This window comes from Biomphalaria glabrata, chromosome 1, assembly GCF_947242115.1.
Source record: "Biomphalaria glabrata chromosome 1, xgBioGlab47.1, whole genome shotgun sequence".
NCBI classification, from domain to species: Eukaryota; Metazoa; Mollusca; class Gastropoda; family Planorbidae; genus Biomphalaria; species Biomphalaria glabrata.
In genome coordinates, this window is record NC_074711.1 from 11795888 (window position 1) to 11815966 (window position 20079).

The 20079-nt window shown below is 37.9% G+C and overlaps 1 protein-coding gene across 7 annotated transcripts in view; it reads right to left on the reverse strand.

Moving 5' to 3' along the window:
- Window positions 1-17351, reverse strand: part of LOC106072913 (obscurin-like) — a 217341-nt gene extending 199990 nt beyond the window's left edge. The window contains exons 1-2 of one of the 7 annotated variants that reach the window (XM_056022149.1): window positions 17141-17351; window positions 15960-16325 (exon numbers count right to left, since the gene is read on the reverse strand). The gene's annotated coding sequence lies outside the window, so the exon portion shown is untranslated. The remainder of the gene's footprint in view (window positions 1-15959; window positions 16326-17140) is intronic. The other 6 variants (XM_056022142.1, XM_056022130.1, XM_056022138.1 and 3 more) reach the window with 6 other exon arrangements.
- Between the last annotated feature and the right edge of the window lie 2728 nt (window positions 17352-20079).

A 20079-nucleotide genomic window follows, 5' to 3' on the forward strand; every position in this document is an offset into this window, starting at 1 on the left:
AGTCTGAATGTCACTACTAATTGCTAAGATACCAATATTTCAAAAGATATACGTTCCATTCCTTTGTCTCAAGTTCAGTCATGCATACAGTCCAATCGCTCTTTAAAATTGGAATAAAATGCTGTTGAAATAGCTCTAGGTGACCGCTGAGTAACAAGCACTTCGCTGTGAAGAGTGATGAACATTTAAACGGGCTGTTTTGTGTGAAATTTTTTCAATCAGTCACGTGATTCGTTTGGCTAAGTGGTATAAACAGCTGCAAAAAAAGGAAAGGGGATATGGCTCGATGCCGAATCTACCGATATGTTATTTGAAATAGTTGTAGCCGAGTTCCAGCTGAGTTTTGTTTCCTGATTACGTAAAGACAGCACGGAGACCTTCTCCCAAGTGCCGCTACTCTCACATGCTCACAAAAGAGGTGGGACCAGCGTACATTGAGCATGCTCTGGAGACATGCTCTACAAATAGAGTCGTTCGTATTCAGGCAGAACATTAAGAAGAGCTGGGGGAAGACTCTCGTGTCTGGCAGTGGTCAATGAGTATTGGGAGTGGTCAATAAATATTGGGAGTGGTCAATGAGTATCACAGAGGACAAGACTGTTTTGTTTGCTTGTTTTAGCCTAAACATTTTTCGGATGTTTCTTTACAAAATTAAAGATTATACATCCTAGCCGAAGCCTCTCGCATAATGGAAGGGGAGGGCTACGGGCAGGGGAGGGCTACGGGCTTGGTTCGAACCAGGGATCAGTCGAGACAGTCGAGAGTGCAAACCAAACCACCAAGCTTTTTTTTTTTATTGTTTAATAGTTGTATTTTAAAAAGCTGTGGGGCTTAAGTATTATAATCCTGCGTCCAACATCCAGTTTATCTAATGCCTTTTATTGATCATGTATCGCATGCTTTTATTCTGATGTCTATTGTACCCTAGTGGTCCGAGTGCTGTTATTTTTATAAGACTTAAAGCCCAGCAGAGTTGACGCGGATCTAATTAGCTGCAAGCATGTTGGTCTGTATCCCCCGTGCCCTGCTGACATCATCTGCAACATAATTGAAATTCATCTGATGTCTGTGTAGCAGAGGCGTAGGGAGCAAAACGTGCGGCCGGGACAAGAAACTTTATTGGCGCATATCAAATTTCCGTGGAAAAAATATGCTATATAAAACTCAAATTGACTTCACATATAACTTCATATGACTTTACTTGACGTTATTGAACTTTCTGATGTTTCTTCAAAACTGAAGATTAGACCTATTCTATCCTAGACCAGACTGGAGATTAGACCTATTCTATCCTAGACCAGACTGGAGATTAGACCTATTCTATCCTAGACCAGACTGAAGATTAGACCTATTCTATCCTAGACCAGACTGAAGATTAGACCTATTCTATCCTAGACCAGACTGAAGATTAGACCTATTCTATCCTAGACCAGACTGAAGATTAGACCTATTCTATCCTAGACCAGACTGAAGATTAGACCTATTCTATCCTAGAGACCAGACTGAAGATTAGACCTATTCTATCCTAGACCAGACTGAAGATTAGACCTATTCTATCCTAGACCAGAATGAAGATTAGACCTATTCTATCCTAGAGACCAGACTGATGATTAGACCTATTCTATCCTAGACCAGACTGAAGATTAGACCTATTCTATCCTAGACCAGACTGAAGATTAGACCTATTCTATCCTAGACCAGACTGAAGATTAGACCTATTCTATCCTAGACCAGACTGAAGATTAGACCTATTCTATCCTAGACCAGACTGAAGATTAGACCTATTCTATCCTAGAGACCAGACTGAAGATTAGACCTATTCTATCCTAGACCAGACTGAAGATTAGACCTATTCTATCCTAGAGACCAGACAGAAGATTAGACCTATTCTATCCTAGAGACCAGACTGAAGATTAGACCTATTCTATCCTAGACCAGACTGAAGATTAGACCTATTCTATCCTAGAGACCAGACTGAAGATTAGACCTATTCTATCCTAGAGACCAGACTGAAGATTAGACCTATTCTATCCTAGAGACCAGACTGAAGATTAGACCTATTCTATCCTAGACCAGACTGAAGATTAGACCTATTCTATCCTAGAGACCAGACTGAAGATTAGACCTATTCTATCCTAGACCAGACTGAAGATTAGACCTATTCTATCCTAGAGACCAGACTGAAGATTAGACCTATTCTATCCTAGAGACCAGACTGAAGATTAGACCTATTCTATCCTAGACCAGACTGAAGATTAGACCTATTCTATCCTAGAGACCAGACTGAAGATTAGACCTATTCTATCCTAGACCAGACTGAAGATTAGACCTATTCTATCCTAGAGACCAGACTGAAGATTAGACCTATTCTATCCTAGAGACCAGACTGAAGATTAGACCTATACTATCCTAGACCAGACTGAAGATTAGACCTATTCTATCCTAGACCAGACTGAAGATTTGACCTATTCTATCCTAGAGACCAGACTGAAGATTAGACCTATTCTATCCTAAAGACCAGACTGAAGATTAGACCTATTCTATCCTAGAGACCAGACTGAAGATTAGACCTATTCTATCCTAGACCAGACTGAAGATTAGACCTATTCTATCCTAGAGACCAGACTGAAGATTAGACCTATTCTATCCTAGAGACCAGACTGAAGATTAGACCTATTCTATCCTAGACCAGACTGAAGATTAGACCTATTCTATCCTAGAGACCAGACTGAAGATTAGACCTATTCTATCCTAGAGACCAGACTGAAGATTAGACCTATTCTATCCTAGACCAGACTGAAGATTAGACCTATTCTATCCTAGAGACCAGACTGAAGATTAGACCTATTCTATCCTAGAGACCAGACTGAAGATTAGACCTATTCTATCCTAGACCAGACTGAAGATTAGACCTATTCTATCCTAAAGACCAGACTGAAGATTAGACCTATTCTATCCTAGACCAGACTGAAGATTAGACCTATTCTATCCTAGACCAGACTGAAGATTAGACCTATTCTATCCTAGAGACCAGACTGAAGATTAGACCTATTCTATCCTAGAGACCAGACTGAAGATTAGACCTATTCTATCCTAGACCAGACTGAAGATTAGACCTATTCTATCCTAGACCAGACCTCCTACAGAACGGCAAACGATGACAGCAGGAGCGTACCGACAGCTTGAAGCGCAAAACAAAACTTAAGTTTTAAACTACGTTATCCAGTACGTCATTGCCTGTATGTAAATGAGAGACACGTTTGTCTTTACAACCTTCCCTGTAGTGATAGTGTATAGGACAGGAAAACGTCTAAGGTCGCTTACACATTGCATGGTTTTCGCCGGGCTACAAATACACGAGCTTAACCCGTGTCTGTTGTAGCTTTCACATGGACGGGATTCCCCCGCTCGAGTATCTCGCTATTTCACATGTTTATCTATTTTATTGGGTGTGAGTTATTTTGTAAGATGAAGCGTAAACAAGTGACTGCTTTGGGATTGGGTCATCTCTCAACGCTGTACGATCTAATGCTCTCTAAAACTTAAGAGCCCATTGAATCACGTGGACTCTTATATTTATTACTGCCGTACGGCGAACGTGGATTTTTAGTGGCAAGCTACGGGCTGTTTCAGTGTGCCCTTCGACCATTTCAACGTCATGGCGTAACTCTAGCCCGTGACTTATTTAGAAACATTCTAGTCCGTGACTTATTTAGAAACATTCTAGTCCATGACTTATTTAGAAACATTCTAGTCCATGACTTATTTAGAAACATTCTAGTCCATGACTTATTTAGAAACATTCTAGTCCATGACTTATTTAGAAACATTCTAGTCCGTGACTTATTTAGAAACATTCTAGTCCGTGACTTATTTAGAAACATTCTAGTCCGTGACTTATTTAGAAACATTCTAGTCCGTGACTTATTTAGAAACATTCTAGTCCATGACTTATTTAGAAACATTCTAGTCCATGACTTATTTAGAAACATTCTAGTCCGTGACTTATTTAGAAACATTCTAGACCGTGACTTATTTAGAAACATTCTAGTCCGTGACTTATTTAGAAACATTCTAGACCGTGACTTATTTAGAAACATTCTAGTCAGTGACTTATTTAGAAACATTCTAGTCCGTGACTTATTTAGAAACATTCTAGTCCGTGACTTATTTAGAAACATTCTAGTCCGTGACTTATTTAGAAACATTCTAGTCCTTGACTTATTTAGAAACATTCTTGTCAGTGACTTATTTAGAAACATTCTTGTCCGTGACTTATTTAGAAACATTCTAGTCCATGACTTATTTAGAAACATTCTAGTCCATGACTTATTTAGAAACATTCTAGTCAGTGACTTATTTAGAAACATTCTAGTCAATGACTTATTTAGAAAATTTTCAGAAATTTCTAAGAAACATAAACGTTTAACGAGTCACAAGATACACGAGCGAGTTTTTTTAAAGTTTTAATTGGAAACTATAGAGCCAGAAAATGTAGTTTTTATTATTAAACGCTGTCTTGTTACTATTAATAGAAGCCACAGTGTATCAATCTTGACTTCATTAAAGGTTGTCTGGTAATATATCACATATGTTTGTGTAGGATAAATGATTTATTTCACGAACAGCCTCTTTGTTTTTTTAAGAAAATTGTTTTAAAATAAAATAAAATAAATAAAATACTAATACCAATACAAAGGCTTGTCTTCGAGTCCCAAGATCAATGATATATACACTATTTCCCGTGGCAATGTAGTTTTAAAATAATCTACACTGTAACCTAATATGCAACACTTATATTGATCTTAGTGCTCTAGTCGCGTACGTAGCACCAGAATTAAAACATAGAACTGTTACTTCATTTATAAGACCATAACATGCACTAGGAATGGTGCCAAAGTGGACCACGAAATGAAGATACAATGAAGCAGTTGGTTTGTGAACCAATCTGTCTCGGGTTCGAATCCCGCTGAAGACCAGAATTTTTGAATTTCAGGATATTCGGGACGCCCCTCAGTTTACCGAACCTAAATTGGCACCTTACATAAGTTGGGGAATGTAAAGGATGTTGGTCATTGTGCTGGCCACGTGAGACCATCGACCATTAAAACTGATGACCTTTACAAAATCTGCCGCATGGATCGCAAGGGGACTTTAACATTTGGTTTGGTTAAATTAAAATTCTCAACTTTTAAATAAAAATTGTAAAGTAAAAACATCGTTCACGTAAAAATAAAATCCACAGTAATCGATTATTTCCTCGACGTTGTTTTCGATTCCAAATTACGTGTTCAAGAATCTCGACTGTAAACAACCCTTAAATTCTATCTTGCCGTTCATTTGATGACCAGTTTCGAATTTCGAAATTATAATCGTCGTTTTCCAACTCGTCTTGTTGAGAAAAAAAAAAAAAAAGGAGGAAGGAGTATCGATTCTTGACACACATCGATACCAAGTGTATCGGAATCTTCAATTTCATTGTGCTAAAACTTCAAACCAAATTACAGCATTGTAGTATCGATGTTTGGAATGAGGGTGGAGGAGGGGGCACGGATGTCAAAGGGTTGCTTTGACCAATGTGTCACGGGGACAGACATTGGAGAGCTCGAGGCATTGAACTCTTTAAGTACCAGAAACCAGGCTAGATGTCAACGGACATAATGACATCCAATGTTATTATGACAAAAAATTTTAATTATGACATCAAATGTAATTATGTCATCAACTAGGATTATGGTATCGAATGTTATCATGACATATATATATATAATGATGATATCAAATATCATCTGGTAACAAATGTGGGCTTAACAATGACATGACATGTCAAATTTGCGTTTGGTTAAATGTAATGAAGTTAATGTTGTAACATCAATATTCCTCAACCTTAAACAGCGGCGTACCGAGGTGGTGCAGCCGCCACGGGTGCACCAGTGTAGGGGGACGCAAAATGAGAATCAAAACACTACATAAGACATGTTTCTCTCGTTAATTAATTGTAACTTTTGTAATTGCTTACTTGTTGATTGTACTTTAAGCAAATATTTAAAAAAAACGTACAGAATTGGCAGATAAAGGGGGAGGGGCGCCGACAGATCTTGCTACCTAGGGGCGCCTAGAGCCCTTGATACGCCACCTAACTAGTTAGAATCGCCGATGCCATATTTAAACAGAAACGTGCATGCATTCTATGCTAGTGATTGTTGTTTTGAAAATGGTTTGGAAGTGTACTTTTAAAACTAATCTAGAGACGTAACGCTTATTTTCACTATTACCTCCCCTATATGTTGCCAGAGTACACACATGTGTAAAATAATAGTCTCTAGGTGACCCTGATTCACTGAATGCACCATGATACAAGATAGAGATGGAACAGACTAGAAGTGTCTAGAGAACAAGCAAGAAGTGTCTAAAATGAATACATGATGAGATAAAGAAGATTGTAAGACTGACCTGACTCTGACAAAGAAGATAGAAATGTCATTATTCTTCTCTAAGAGCAGAGACAGAGAAGTTTTAATTAGAGACAAACACTTAGTAGCAGGCGAACATCACCGCAGCTGGATAAGTCTCGGAGTTGATGGTGTAGTTGAATCAAAGACAAAACCTGGCGAGAGAGAGGGAGAGAAGAGAGATAGAAGAGAGAGAGAGAGAAGAGAGATAGAGAGAAGAGAGAGAGAGAAGAGAGAGAGAGAGAAGAGAGATAGAGAGAAGAGAGAGAGAGAGAAGAGAGAGAGAGAAGAGAGAGATAGAAGAGAGAGAGAGAGAAGAGAGATAGAGAGAAGAGAGAGAGAGAAGAGAGATAGAGAGAAGAGAGAGAGAGAGAAGAGAGAGAGAGAAGAGAGAGATAGAAGAGAGAGAGAGAGAAGAGAGATAGAGAGAAGAGAGAGAGAGAAGAGAGAGAGAGAGAAGAGAGAGATAGAAGAGAGAGAGAGAGAAGAGAGAGAGAGAGAAGAGAGAGAGAGAGAAGAGAGAGAGAGAAGAGAGAGATAGAAGAGAGAGAGAGAGAAGAGAGATAGAGAGAAGAGAGAGAGAGAGAAGAGAGAGAGAGAAGAGAGAGATAGAAGAGAGAGAGAGAGAAGAGAGATAGAGAGAAGAGAGAGAGAGAAGAGAGAGAGAGAGAAGAGAGAGAGAGAGAAGAGAGAGATAGAAGAGAGAGAGAGAGAGAAGAGAGATAGAGAGAAGAGAGAGAGAGAAGAGAGAGAGAGAGAAGAGAGAGAGAGAAGAGAGAGAGAGAGAGAAGAGAGAGAGAGAGAGAGAAGAGAGAGAGAGAGAGAGAGAGAGTCTGATAGACATTAAGAGGGAAGGCATAGATACTTGAATTTCAGAACATTAACTAAGATCAGATTTGGTTTTGAATCGCACTTTGTATGCGATAGAGCAATAATTCATGTTCCATGTTCCATGCTCCATGTTCCAAGTCAGATTCCTTTATATCTAATTGACTTTTTATAACCTTACACTTTCAATGCAGATTGAGGTACACCTCAGCGAGTGACCTGTACCACGCTTAACTGACTTTCTAGTGGACATAGGTTAGAAATTAAAATTAAAGAAAAAGCTGTTACCTAGGTCATAGGATGCCTCTTTCAGCTGGCCAAAGAAAGATCTAAGCAGAAGAACAACTTGTTTACATACATTAGAAGTTTTTAACCGATTTTATTGTGGATTGATCTGGACACACACGAAGAGTAGGAAACAAGACAAGAGCTAGTCTGAGAAAATAGAACAAAGTATTTCAACCTCACACTTTGCAAGAGATCGTCTACAACACATTTACCGCGACACCTTTCAGGTAAAAAAAAAAAAGGTACCTTGCGGCTCATATGATAGCCAAACCACCACCGCTTTCTGATTAAAAAAAAAAGCGGAATAATAAAACTAAAACTTAAACTGAGAAGTGGCATAGCGGTTGCGTTAATCGTTTTACAGTGACGCAAAGGATTAAAGTAGTTGTTCATGATGAATTAATATTAATCTTACAAGTCATCACGACATGTGTTAGCGATTTTCAAATACGGTTTAAAAAAAACTATAAATAGCTTTTTGTTGTATCCCGTGTACAGACTAAAGGAAGTGACGCTGAGCTAAGTCAATTTAAAGGGTCATGGACATTTTGTGTGACTACTTAGCACTGCTGTATCCAGTCTTATAAACACGTACGCACTGTTATTCTTTAGATGTCGACATTAAAGTTTAATTAGGCGCCCTAAACATTGTTTATTTAATCGCCAATAACCATTTACGTCAATGTTTTTCATTTATGTTATTTTTCATGTTATATCGTTACAATGCATAAAGTTAAGCCGTTTAATAATAATAATACGCTTAAAGGGTTTACTCAACGACAAAGGTGATCCTTGCAAGGGAAATAAAAATGCCCACCATTATGGACTAAGTCAATAGATCGCTAGCAGGTCTAAAAGCATAACCAGGTTTGTTGGTTTTGGGGAAGCATAATCGTTGTTGGGAGCCCGTGTAGCTAATTTGCTGTATAGATCGAGTGGCCTCCGCGGTTGTTTGTGTGTCCCAGACCTCTTTTCTCATACAAACCAATAATTTTAGACTTGGTCCATAATGGTGGATTATTTATAAAATGAGATACGACCATGGAGATCTAAATAACAACATGTATACTTTTTACCAATTATCTACATTAATACATTTTTCAAAATTTAAAAAAAAAATTATATTCGTAATTATTACATATTACAATAAAATAAAATATTTATCCTCGTCGTCGTCGTAACTGAACCCTAGCAGGACCGGTCTTAAGTATTTAGAGCCCCTAGGTGAAGTGAATAGCGTGGCCCCAAATGAAACAGAAAAATATTTTAAAAAGTAAAGACCAAACAAACGCATTGAGATTGGATCCTTGTTTCGTAATTTTTTGTATTCTTAAAAAAAATAATAATTTCTTTGTCCTGTGCGAGCTCCACACCAAATCAGAGGCTCTAGGGGCTGTCTAGTTTGCCTTTGCCTGAGGCCGGCCCTGGCCCTAGATTTTCTCTCTGTCACAAGCAATGTACATTATCTACTAATTTATCCCTACACTCAAATTATAATGATTCGTTGCCTCGTACTTAAATAATAAATATACATATTTTTCATTGTGCCATAAAGTTCGACAGGCGATAAAAAAAAAAGAAGAAGAGGTCAAGGTAAATTTCGATACACGACCCTCTTAACACGCCTCCTCCCTCCCCCCACCACACATGTACATATATTATGCCTCCGATAAAGTGTGATTAAGGTGGCCTCTGGGACAGAAGGAAGCAATAATTACTGTTCCCGACCACGTGTGAGGGTTGCGGGGAATCGAAGGTGACAAAACCACGTGACAGTACAGCTCCGTTGGGTGCCATTAATCTGCCATCGTGACAGCTGACGTCCGGGCAACCACAAAACTAACAGATTCAACAATTACACTTTTCATTCAGGTGACCGTAAAGGAGTCATATTATGATATAACAGATTAATACTATTTCTTACATAAAGTACACCAATAAGTAGGAGCCATATCAATATAAAATGTATTGATTTGTGAATAACCATGATCACATTATTTGTTATTGGTGGTCAATCGAACATGCAGTATTTGTCAACGGTGGTCAATGACGTGCTGAATCGGTCATTGATGAAGTAGCGTAGCAAGGAACCAGCGTAGGGTGTGTAACAGTATGACAATGGCTCCTCTCAAATAGGTTAATTCTAGTGTAACTAAAAACAAGTCGAACAATCCTGTATGTATCAGTTCATTCACAACAATAAAATATTTTTTAAAAATACTTAAATCTTATATATAGTGTAAGTGTATCAATTAGTCTGGATCAGTCTTTGAGGCGAAAAGCTGACTAGTGTTACCAGCTTCAAATACCTCGGGGCTATTGTCTCAGATAAGGAAACGAAACCCGAACTATTGGCCCGAATAGCACAGTCCACAGCAGCCCTTTCAAAACTTAAAATAATATGGAAAGACAAAGGCTTAGCCCTCGGCACCAAAATCAGACTGATGCGCTCCCTGGTCATGGCCACATTTTTATATGCCTGTGAGTCTTGGACGCTGACTGCAGAGCTAGAGAGGAGGACCCTAGCAATGGAATTGAGAAGGATCCTAGGTATTACGTTTAAAAACCGCATCACAAACCAAGAGATTAGAGACAGGGTTACTGCAGCGATCGGACCCCATGATGACCTGCTAACTATAGTGAAAAAACGCAAGCTCAAAATCTATGGCCATATTACAAGATTCCGGGGCTCGCAAAGACCTTCCTTCAGGGAACAGTACCAGGAAAAAGAAGAAGAGGCAGACAGAGAAAGCGATGGGAGGACAACATAAAAGAATGGACGGGCCTGCCATTGAAAGAGGTTCTAAACAAAGCAAAAGACAAGGAGGAATGGAGAAAGATGGTCCACGAGTCATGCTTGGTGCCACAACGGTTCAACAGACTAAGGGATAGGTAAAGGTAAGGTAAGTTTGGATCTGTCATGTAATTAAATGTGTAATAAATCTAGATTAACAATAATATATATTCCGTGAAAGGGGAAACATCTGTTACGCCTACCATCCTTCAGCCCCCCTCCCTTAAACAAAATGTGCCTTTGGTATACGCCGAACATGGTGATCCCCCATACGGAATATGTACTCAGCCCAGAGTAGCTGTTGAACTAGAAGCGGTGCCTCTATACTGTCCATATCAGTGTCCCTTGCCACCGTATGTCAATGATGGAACACAAATAAACACTTTTGGTGAAAGCGTTGAAGAACTCTTAGTTACTTTGGACATAATATAAACAACAAAAAGATCTATAAACCATAGCTCACTCGCTGAGTGATTCACATATCGCCAATTTATGCCACTTGATTAAAATGACGCTTTACACATATGGCTACTACTAAGCACTTTTCATGACCGCCACCACCAGCGGCCAGTATTCCCAAATCGATGTTTATTCGTCCCACTGATTTGTAAGAAAGTCGAAATACAAATGTTTAAATAGAAAACACTGATTTGCACTCTTAGCCACGTAAACAAGTGGTTGTAGACACTTCATAAAAAACCAAATTGATATTTTCATCCCATGTCAATTGAAACTATTTTTTTTTCCCAGAATACGCGGGTGTTTTTGTAGTAACTTATTAAAGTGTAAAAAAAAAAAAAAAAAAAGGATAGGTCTACATCTATATAGAGAATGGAGAAGCTGAAGAGAAGGTGAGTAAAAAGGGAGGGGGGGGGGTGGATATTACAAGCACAGGCTAAAGTTACGAAGTGAAGTACGAGTATGCATATCAGTTGGTCATATGTTAATTTGTAAACTAGTTAAATTTGTGTATTTGATGGTCATTTTAAACTCATTTCCGTGCCGCTTTTAAAGAGCTTTTCCAACTCCCTAATGAAGCATGCCTGCAATTGTTTCAATTTGGGTTTTTTTTGTTTTTTGTTTTGTTTTATAATAAAGCTGTCAAGAAAAACAAGAAACATATTTTGTTTTTGCTATCTATTCCTGCTTTATGAATAATTTCTCATTTGATTTTTTTTGTTGTAAAATTTCAACATTGCAAGGAGTCCTTAGAGTAAGCTTGCACAATCAAGGTTTTTTATTACAGTCCAGCTCATTTCTACAAAGGAAGGTGCGCAAAATGTTCATTTTTTATTTGTTCAACTCTGTACTGAATACAAAGAAACATTTGAGCCGAGTGCAGGAATACCCACTGAAAGCGTGTTCAGATTAACCTAATTTCATTTCGAGATGATTATATTTTTGAAAAATTATAACAGTCAAACCAGAATTTACATTATGTGGCCATATTGTTTTTGTTTTCCCGAAGCTATACATACACTTTCATAGGCATTGAAAATTGTTATTGGCGTATTTGATTGATATATTCGATTACCCATGGGAGTTTTTTGTTTCAGGGGTTAGGTGAAGATGGTAAGTAAAAGTAAAGTTCCCCTTTCAGACCTTGCGATCTATAGGGCAGACGATGTTAAGGTCATCTGATCTTTTGGCCAACGGTCAACGAGCAGGGTGTCATGTGGCTAGCACAACGAATAACCGCCTTTACTTTACCCAACTAAAGTCAGGTTCTCATTAGAGTTGGGTGGACTCAGTGGCGCCGTAAAAATCCCGAAATTCAAAATCCGTCTTCACCGAGATTCAAACCCAGGAGCTCAGTCTCGGAAGCCAAGCACTTAAACACTCAGCCTCCACGGGAGGATTGGGGCGAGGTAAAAATGTTCCATTTTAAAAACTCGGTGATTATTTTTTAAGGGTATAATAATCGCTTTTACGAAAAGTCATCAGATTCTCTTAAAGAGTAATTGTCTTCTAAAGATACTTTTTTTTAGATGACTTGTCTGAAATAGTGTCAACATGTACAGAAACACAGAGAAGTAAAGACAAAACAAGACCAAGAATGTACATGTACGCACACATGGTGGAATTGTTTCGGAGTTAAAAAACAATCCCAAATTTTGACTCGTTTAAAGAAAAAAAAAGCCAACGTTAACCTCTGATTTCTCCACATGTCTCCATTACTAATCTCTGATATTATTAAATGAACTTCGCCGTCATCAATCAAATTACGCTAATATTATTTTAACTGAGTTAAGCCACAATAATTTTCATTTTTTTTAAATAAATAAATAAACATTAACCATTAATGTTCTGTGGCAACAAAATAGATTTGATTTTATATGATTGTGTGTGTGAGTGTGTGTGTTTTAGCTTATGATATTATTTTGTTTTATCGAGCTTTTACAGAGAAATCCATTAATAAAGCAGCTGCTAACTTTAATTTTTTTTATAGAGCCCCAAGTGGTCTTTTAAAGGCCATGGTATATTCATCTTGTAGGCAACTTAAAAATAAACTTAAATAGACGCGCTTAAGAGAAAGGCTTTATCTGAATCAATCTGGTGACAAACATCTACTATACCAACAATAACAGAAGCCACATGAAAATCTAACTCTAACCTCCCCAATGTTACCATCAGAAGTAGGCGTCCACCAAACAAAATGGTATAAGGCCAGAATAACCAAAATGAGCCATAAAAAAATCTGCCTTTCTTAATATCCCATAACATTTAGGCCCATACACACAATCTAACAAGACAAAAGAGCGATATCGATGCATGAGTACCTATTACTTTAGTGAAGCTAAATGTATTGCCATGCAACTATTGGAGAGTCAACAAAAGTCTTCATGTCTCTGTGAAACGACCAAACGAGCCAACAGACAACCTCAAAAACATACGTCAAACAACAGAATTCCAATAGGGCACAATTTACATGCGTAGAGCTTGTAAGCCAGTCCATCCTAGATCTATATTAAGCTCAAAGTGGATGTGTCAATGCGCAGTGTTTATATCTGGACATACAATTCGTGTGTCGAGACCATGCCACCCAATACGCTCTGTGTCTCGCCACTATCCTATACCGAGTTCGTGAGTCACTAAGACTGACGCAACAGGGGCAGTAACAAAGAAATTTCTACTCAGCCCGAGAGCGGCTAATTGAATCGATTTACAGGGCCATTCTCCGGGGTTACCAAATAGGTTCTATTATTTCATTCTCACCTCTCACACTCGGTTCCCTCCCCTTGGACACCGTCTCTTCACTCACATATGTGGGGAAGGAGAAAACTTCGCGTTCTGTTGGCTTCATGTCTCTCTTGTTTAAGCTTGCTGGTCTCCGTTCAAGCGAGAAATGGAGCTCTAGTTTTGTTTTGTATTTTCTCAACACCGCCAACCTTAAGATCAATTTTCATCGTTAGTTTTCCGAGATGTTGAATGAATAATATAGTTTCGCAGTGAGAACAACACATATGAGATTATTTTTAAAAGCTTCCGTAGAACAGTAGGCGGTATCACTGCAGTATTTTACAGTATCAGTAAAAATATGCTTAATGCGTTACATATAAATGATAGCAATTCTTCCACTCTTCATTAAGGATAAACTGGAACTCTCTCGAAAAATAAGTTCAATATAGCTAGATTATATAGAAACGTCTGCTCTTCATTAATGATAAATTTAAACTCTCTCAAAAAAATGAGCACAATGTAGCTAGGTACGCTTAGTAATAGGCCGCCATTTAAAAATGTTAACCATAAAAATAAATCAATTTGCAACTGAACTTTTGTATTTTTCTTCTTAAATAAATTGTGTTCTGAATATCTCCGCACTGACCAATGAAACTTAGGAGATCTGGAAACTTAAACAGAAAAAAAAAAAAGGTCTGTAACACTTGACATTTCCAGAGAATCATTCTGCATTATATCCGAGTTAATGATCTTAATTATGTCAATGATGCTAATGAAGCCGATAATTGCAACATTACTCCAGATTTCTGTAGCTGGAAGCTAGCGCTGGAAATTCTTGGAAGTTTTTTTTTATGGTTTTTTTTTTGTTTTGTTTTCTTCTGGTTCAACCAGAACGTTGTAAGAGCGACAGTCTAGAAGTAGATGTACAGACTTGAAGGATTGAACTGCGGACTTTGCACATCTCGTGTTTAAGCATTATCAGGACATAACCCTTTGAATTCCACTTGGGTATAACTAAATCTAGTCAATACTGACATTATAAATTGTAAGCCATTGCCCATGATACACTCTACCTCGTCTGCATCACGGATATATATATAAAGTTGATAGTTCATACAAACACACAAGTTGTCCTCCCCTTTAACCTTCCTAAACATTGATGGGACAAGAAACAAAACGTCTTGTTAAATTGTAACCCTTTTCTTACAGCTTCATTTTTCAAGGACCCCTTACCCCCGCCCGCTGTTCCCTTTTTTATTTGCCCTCCCACCCCCGACATGAGCGAGATAAAACAGAAAACATGTTCTTGCTCTTCGTCCGTAATTATTTTGAATTAGAATTTTTTGTTTGTTTCGGTTAAAGGAAGACAAGATTCTAGAAAACAAAAACATGATAAAAACAAAAATGAACTTTAAAACTTGGATTTCACGATAGATAAGAATAACATTTACAGTGTGGACGACAATGTCATTCTAATTCTTAATGTGCACTAGATGTCATGTCTTAATGTGTACTAGAAGTCATGTCTTTATGTGCACTAGAAGTCATGTCTTTATGTGTACTAGAAGCCATGTCTTAATGTGCACTAGAAGTCATATCTTTATGTGTACTAGAAGCCATGTCTTAATGTGCACTAGAAGTCATGTCTTTATATACACTAGAAGTCCAGTTTTAACGTGCATCAGTAGTCATGTCTTAATGTGTACTAGAAGTCCAGTCTTATTTCCACTAAACTCCCAGCTTTAGTAGACACAAGTAACACGGCCTAACGTGCACAAGAAACCCATTTCTTACACATTGTGCTGTTCTAAAAAAAAAACAAAAAAACAAGCCCTTCTCCACGACAAAACCAATATTTCTCATCAAAGTTTCCTCTTCTAGATATACATCTCTTACATCTTTGTATAGGGATTGTTTTTAAAATGCAGGGCAAACTCTATCGCTACTATCCGTAACTCTCCTATCAAATTCCATTAAGGCGTTATCTTACAGGCCTAAATACCTTAATGTCAAGTTATGTTGTGCACTGATACACGTCTGCTACATTCATGCATCACAGGCACTTTATCCTAAAGTTCGTCGCTACGTGTAAGGTTGTCACACTGAATTCAAATCTTTAAGAAAAGGTAATATGCGGGTACATCCATTCAACCTAGAAGAGCATCCTAAGACTCGATGTCACGTGTTTGATCGACAAACTGACTGGCAAGCAGAAACACGAGACTGCCCTTCATCCATTCACCTATCAGAGCATATTTCCATGACATTTAATGGCTTGTTCATAGCCTCGTCTCAGACTGTACTAAAACTTAGCAATACATTTGATCTGACCACATTTATAACTCTCGCTAGGGGGCTCTTTAACACCAATGTCAACAGAACTTTAACTTAATGTTACTAATAACGGCGTGACTTACCTTACTCTATAATATTGACTTATGTTGGCAGTAATGTCCAATGCAACTATGCTTGCTTTTAATGGACGTTTTCCGACACACAGAATAAGTTAATCCTTACAGAATTGAAACCCTAGAATATGTTGCTAACACAATGCGCACAATTCTCACAAGTGTAAGATTTCTATCCTGCACTGTCTGGTGATATCCTGGAGTTTAATAAGGGAAATACAACTCTAGTACTGGTACCTTTATCCACTAGTAAGCGGCTCTACACTACTACACTACAGTATACAAACATTTGGTCTACCATCAATCTTATATATATATATATATATATATAGAGAGAGAGAGAGAGAAAGATTTATGTTTCTCTTTCGTCTTAGCCTATGGATTTTAACATGGGAATTTTTGTATTTATATATAAGAATACCTAAAACGTCTTGTAAATATAAGTATTACGAACTAAATATAGCCACAACTATAAGAACTAAAAATGAGATCTTTTGCTATTATCACTAGAAGATTTCTATAATATAACAACGACGTCTTTCTGATATAACAACGACGTCTTTTTAATATAACAAGGACGTCTTTCTAATAAAAAAAAATATGTCGTCATTCTTGTAAACTCCACGTCCCTGTTTTTAAGGAAGTCAACTCAACTTGATAATTAGGTTACTCAGTCTATGTCAGTAAAGTGGTGACATTGTGAAATCTCGGTAAGTAATTTTTTTTTATAATACGTCTATTTATTTCAGTCAATTAGTTTCTTCAACTGTCCAACTATTTCAGTCAATTTTATTTCTTTATGTCTATTAATGTCAGTAAAATTGTTTATTTTGTATTTCCAACTATTTCAGTCTATGTCAGTACCAATGTTTTATTTAGATGTATCAGACTATGTCTGGATAAAAGTTTCGCTCCTCAGGAGCCCCCTGTGTTCACTAGGTACGTCTGAAACGTTACTGTGTTCAACGGGTAACTAGGACGTCACGTAGACAGCACAACGGTCAATAGTCTTAACTTTTAATACGATTTATGGATAGCTCTAGACTTTAAGTAAAGTTTAACATTAGTTTACACTATAAGTTTATTAACAAAGTCAATATAAAAGTTAAAGAGTGCTGAATTCCGAACATTGTATTTAACTATAATGAAATCTACAAACTAGTTGAATGCAAGGAAACGATTTAAAATACCTTTTAACCTTTTTTTTTTCTAAAACTAGCAATCGATACTTAAGGTCATACTAACTACCGCAACAATATTTTGAAACAAGTTACAATTAAACGAGCTCAGGAAATAGGCCCTAAAATAACAAAAGTGCGGCACTGAAACACATCCAAGCGAAGTAGAAAAATCAGCTAGGCTTGAAAATGATCATTGTTTTGAGATGAAGCACACGAGACTTTCACCCCCCCCCCTCCTCCGTCCCCCTCCCCCACTCTCGGCCCGCCAAACAGCGCGCGCTCAGCCGGCGACAAAATACAGCCACATCGGTGTTCGCTCCACACAAAAGCATTCGACTTTTTTTTTTTTCCTCGCTTCACTTCATCGTCTGCTAGTTAAAAAACTTTTTTTTTTTTTAAACCTGCGCGCCACCAATATTGCACATTGTACACCCTAAGATCAGCAGATAGAGCAGACGGTACTGAATGTTAACAAGGAACTTAATCCGCATGGACTACATTAGAGATACAGCCAGATTTATCCTCTCCTGTTCATATTAATGTATTCAAGCAGTTGACCCAAATGCACGCCTTTATTGATGCATTTCGTGCGTTATATAAATATTTAAGAAAGGAAAACGGCAGACCCATGGAGGCATCCTGGAGTTGAGAGAAAAATGTTTACCTTATATTCGCTTTGATTGTCTCTATAAAAATGTGAGATGTTTTCTCTTCTTGTGGTGTAGTGTAGGTCTGCAATACTACATGTGCGTGTACAGAGGAGTGTATGCGCCCCCACCCCCTTTTTTTTTTTACCCCACTGCAATGTTACGAGAGTGTTGCTTTGTGTAATTAGTTGAATTCATTTCAAAGGTATCCCCATCTTCCATCCCCGACTAGATACTCTTCTGATAGTAAACTATCATCATAACAGTCATCTGATAATTCCAAACGTGAATTAATAGCGCAGTGGCGTAGCTGGGGCGGGGTTAGGGGGGGGTCCAAATTCGAAGTCACCCGGGCCACCACTTGAGGAAAGCCCCCAAACCATCATCTTTCCTTTGCGTTCCTCGTGGAACATAGGGCCTCAGTAAGCTCAGGCCACTCTCCACGGTCTCTTGCTAGTTTTTTTAATGGCTTCCCAGCTCTTTCCTGTCCTCTGGGCTTCATCTAGTACACTGCGTCGCCAGGTTCTTTTTTGGTCTTCCTCTAGGTCTTGTGCCCTGGGGGTTCCACTCTAAGGTCTGCTTAGCTCTGTTGTTGGTATCTTTTCCTAAGGGTGTGACCCAAAATGTATGTCCTAATTATTTTGGGGCATTAAATATTAAATGTTTCGTTACTGCCATGTAATCTTACTCTTCACGTGAAGTAACAAATACTAGACAGCATTGAACTAGAATCTAGATGATGTTATAGCTGCCTTTGCTGCACAGAAAGCACGACGTGAGGTGATGTGAATTGAGATTTATCATTTGTGCATTATCTCCCCATATAAACAACGGTATTATTCATTAAAAGAGTCTTAATTATTATTTTTTTGTTAAAATTACTTATATACTGTACCGATTGAAATTTAGACACTAAGTTATTGACATTAATTAAGTACAATATCTCATGTCATGATGACAAATGTCAAAATGCAGGGGCCACTAAAAAGGTCAAGCCCCCTCAGGCCCCCATATCCCTAACTACGCCACTGTAAGACCGTGACACTTATCCTCGCACGGAGACGTGACACTTCATTAGATACGAAGGTTAATGACGTGGCACACCACTCCTCACAGACGTGCGAGGCTAGTGCCAAGACACTTGCCTACATATTAATACGAGAGGCTTGTCACGTGATACTTCTCTTCTTAATAGAGAAAGAGACTTTTGACCTGACACTTTTCCAGCACTGGGCATACAAGACTTGTGATGTGACTTATCTCTTGTCATACAGACGATAGATTTGCGACGTGATATTTCTCTTCTCATAAACATGAGAAAGTTGTGATGTGACACTTATCTTCTCATAAACATGACAGACTTGTGACGTGACATTTCTCATGTTATATACATGATAGACTTGCGAGGTGACATTTCACTTCTTGCATACAAGATGGACTTGTGACGTGACACTTCTCTTCTTGTATGATGATAGACTTAAGACGTGACATTTCACTTGTATACAGTATACATGATAGACTTGTGACGTGACATTTCTCATCATATATAAATGATATACTTGTAACGTGGCACTTCTCTTCTTGTATGCATGATATACTTTATAGTGACACTTGTATACCTGACAGACTTATTACACGACAATTATGTTTCTTAAAGAAAAGGCCACTAAGGACACAACAGTCCCCTACACACGGGCCTCAAAGAGAAAGCTTTTAAACTTAAAAATAACACCCTCACAGAAACGTGTAACACACACTCACACAAATGTTTTCTGCGCACTTTTGACAGTAAAGTGATCAAAAAGTGAGAATAATCATTTTGTCACAGCAAAGTTGTTGTAGTTTGAAAAGCAAAGAAAACTTAACTTAATTTTGGTCTCAGAAAATACCAAGTTTGTGAGAAAGAAAAATTACTCGGCATGTCGTTGTGTTAGCACTCTGCTTACCTTCCAATGTTTCTTTAATCAGTCGCTACTGGCTGCTTTGAGGACAAATACATAGGTTCAACGAGTGAACAATGTTTTGTGAAAACATTGCACTTTACGATCAATCCTTTCCAGATTCATTTACTTTTAGACCTTTTCTAAACCAACAATAATTATTTTATATTTGCATTTTCATACAAATATTTTGTTGGAGACCTCTAAACTATCATTCAATATTTTTGAAATCATAAGCATTATCAACATAAACCATGGTGTTATTGGCTAAGCCGATGAACAGTGAATGACTGCTGTTACAACTCCCCCCTCCCCCCTTTTTCGTTTTATTTGTTAACTCTCGTAGATATAGAAGATCGTG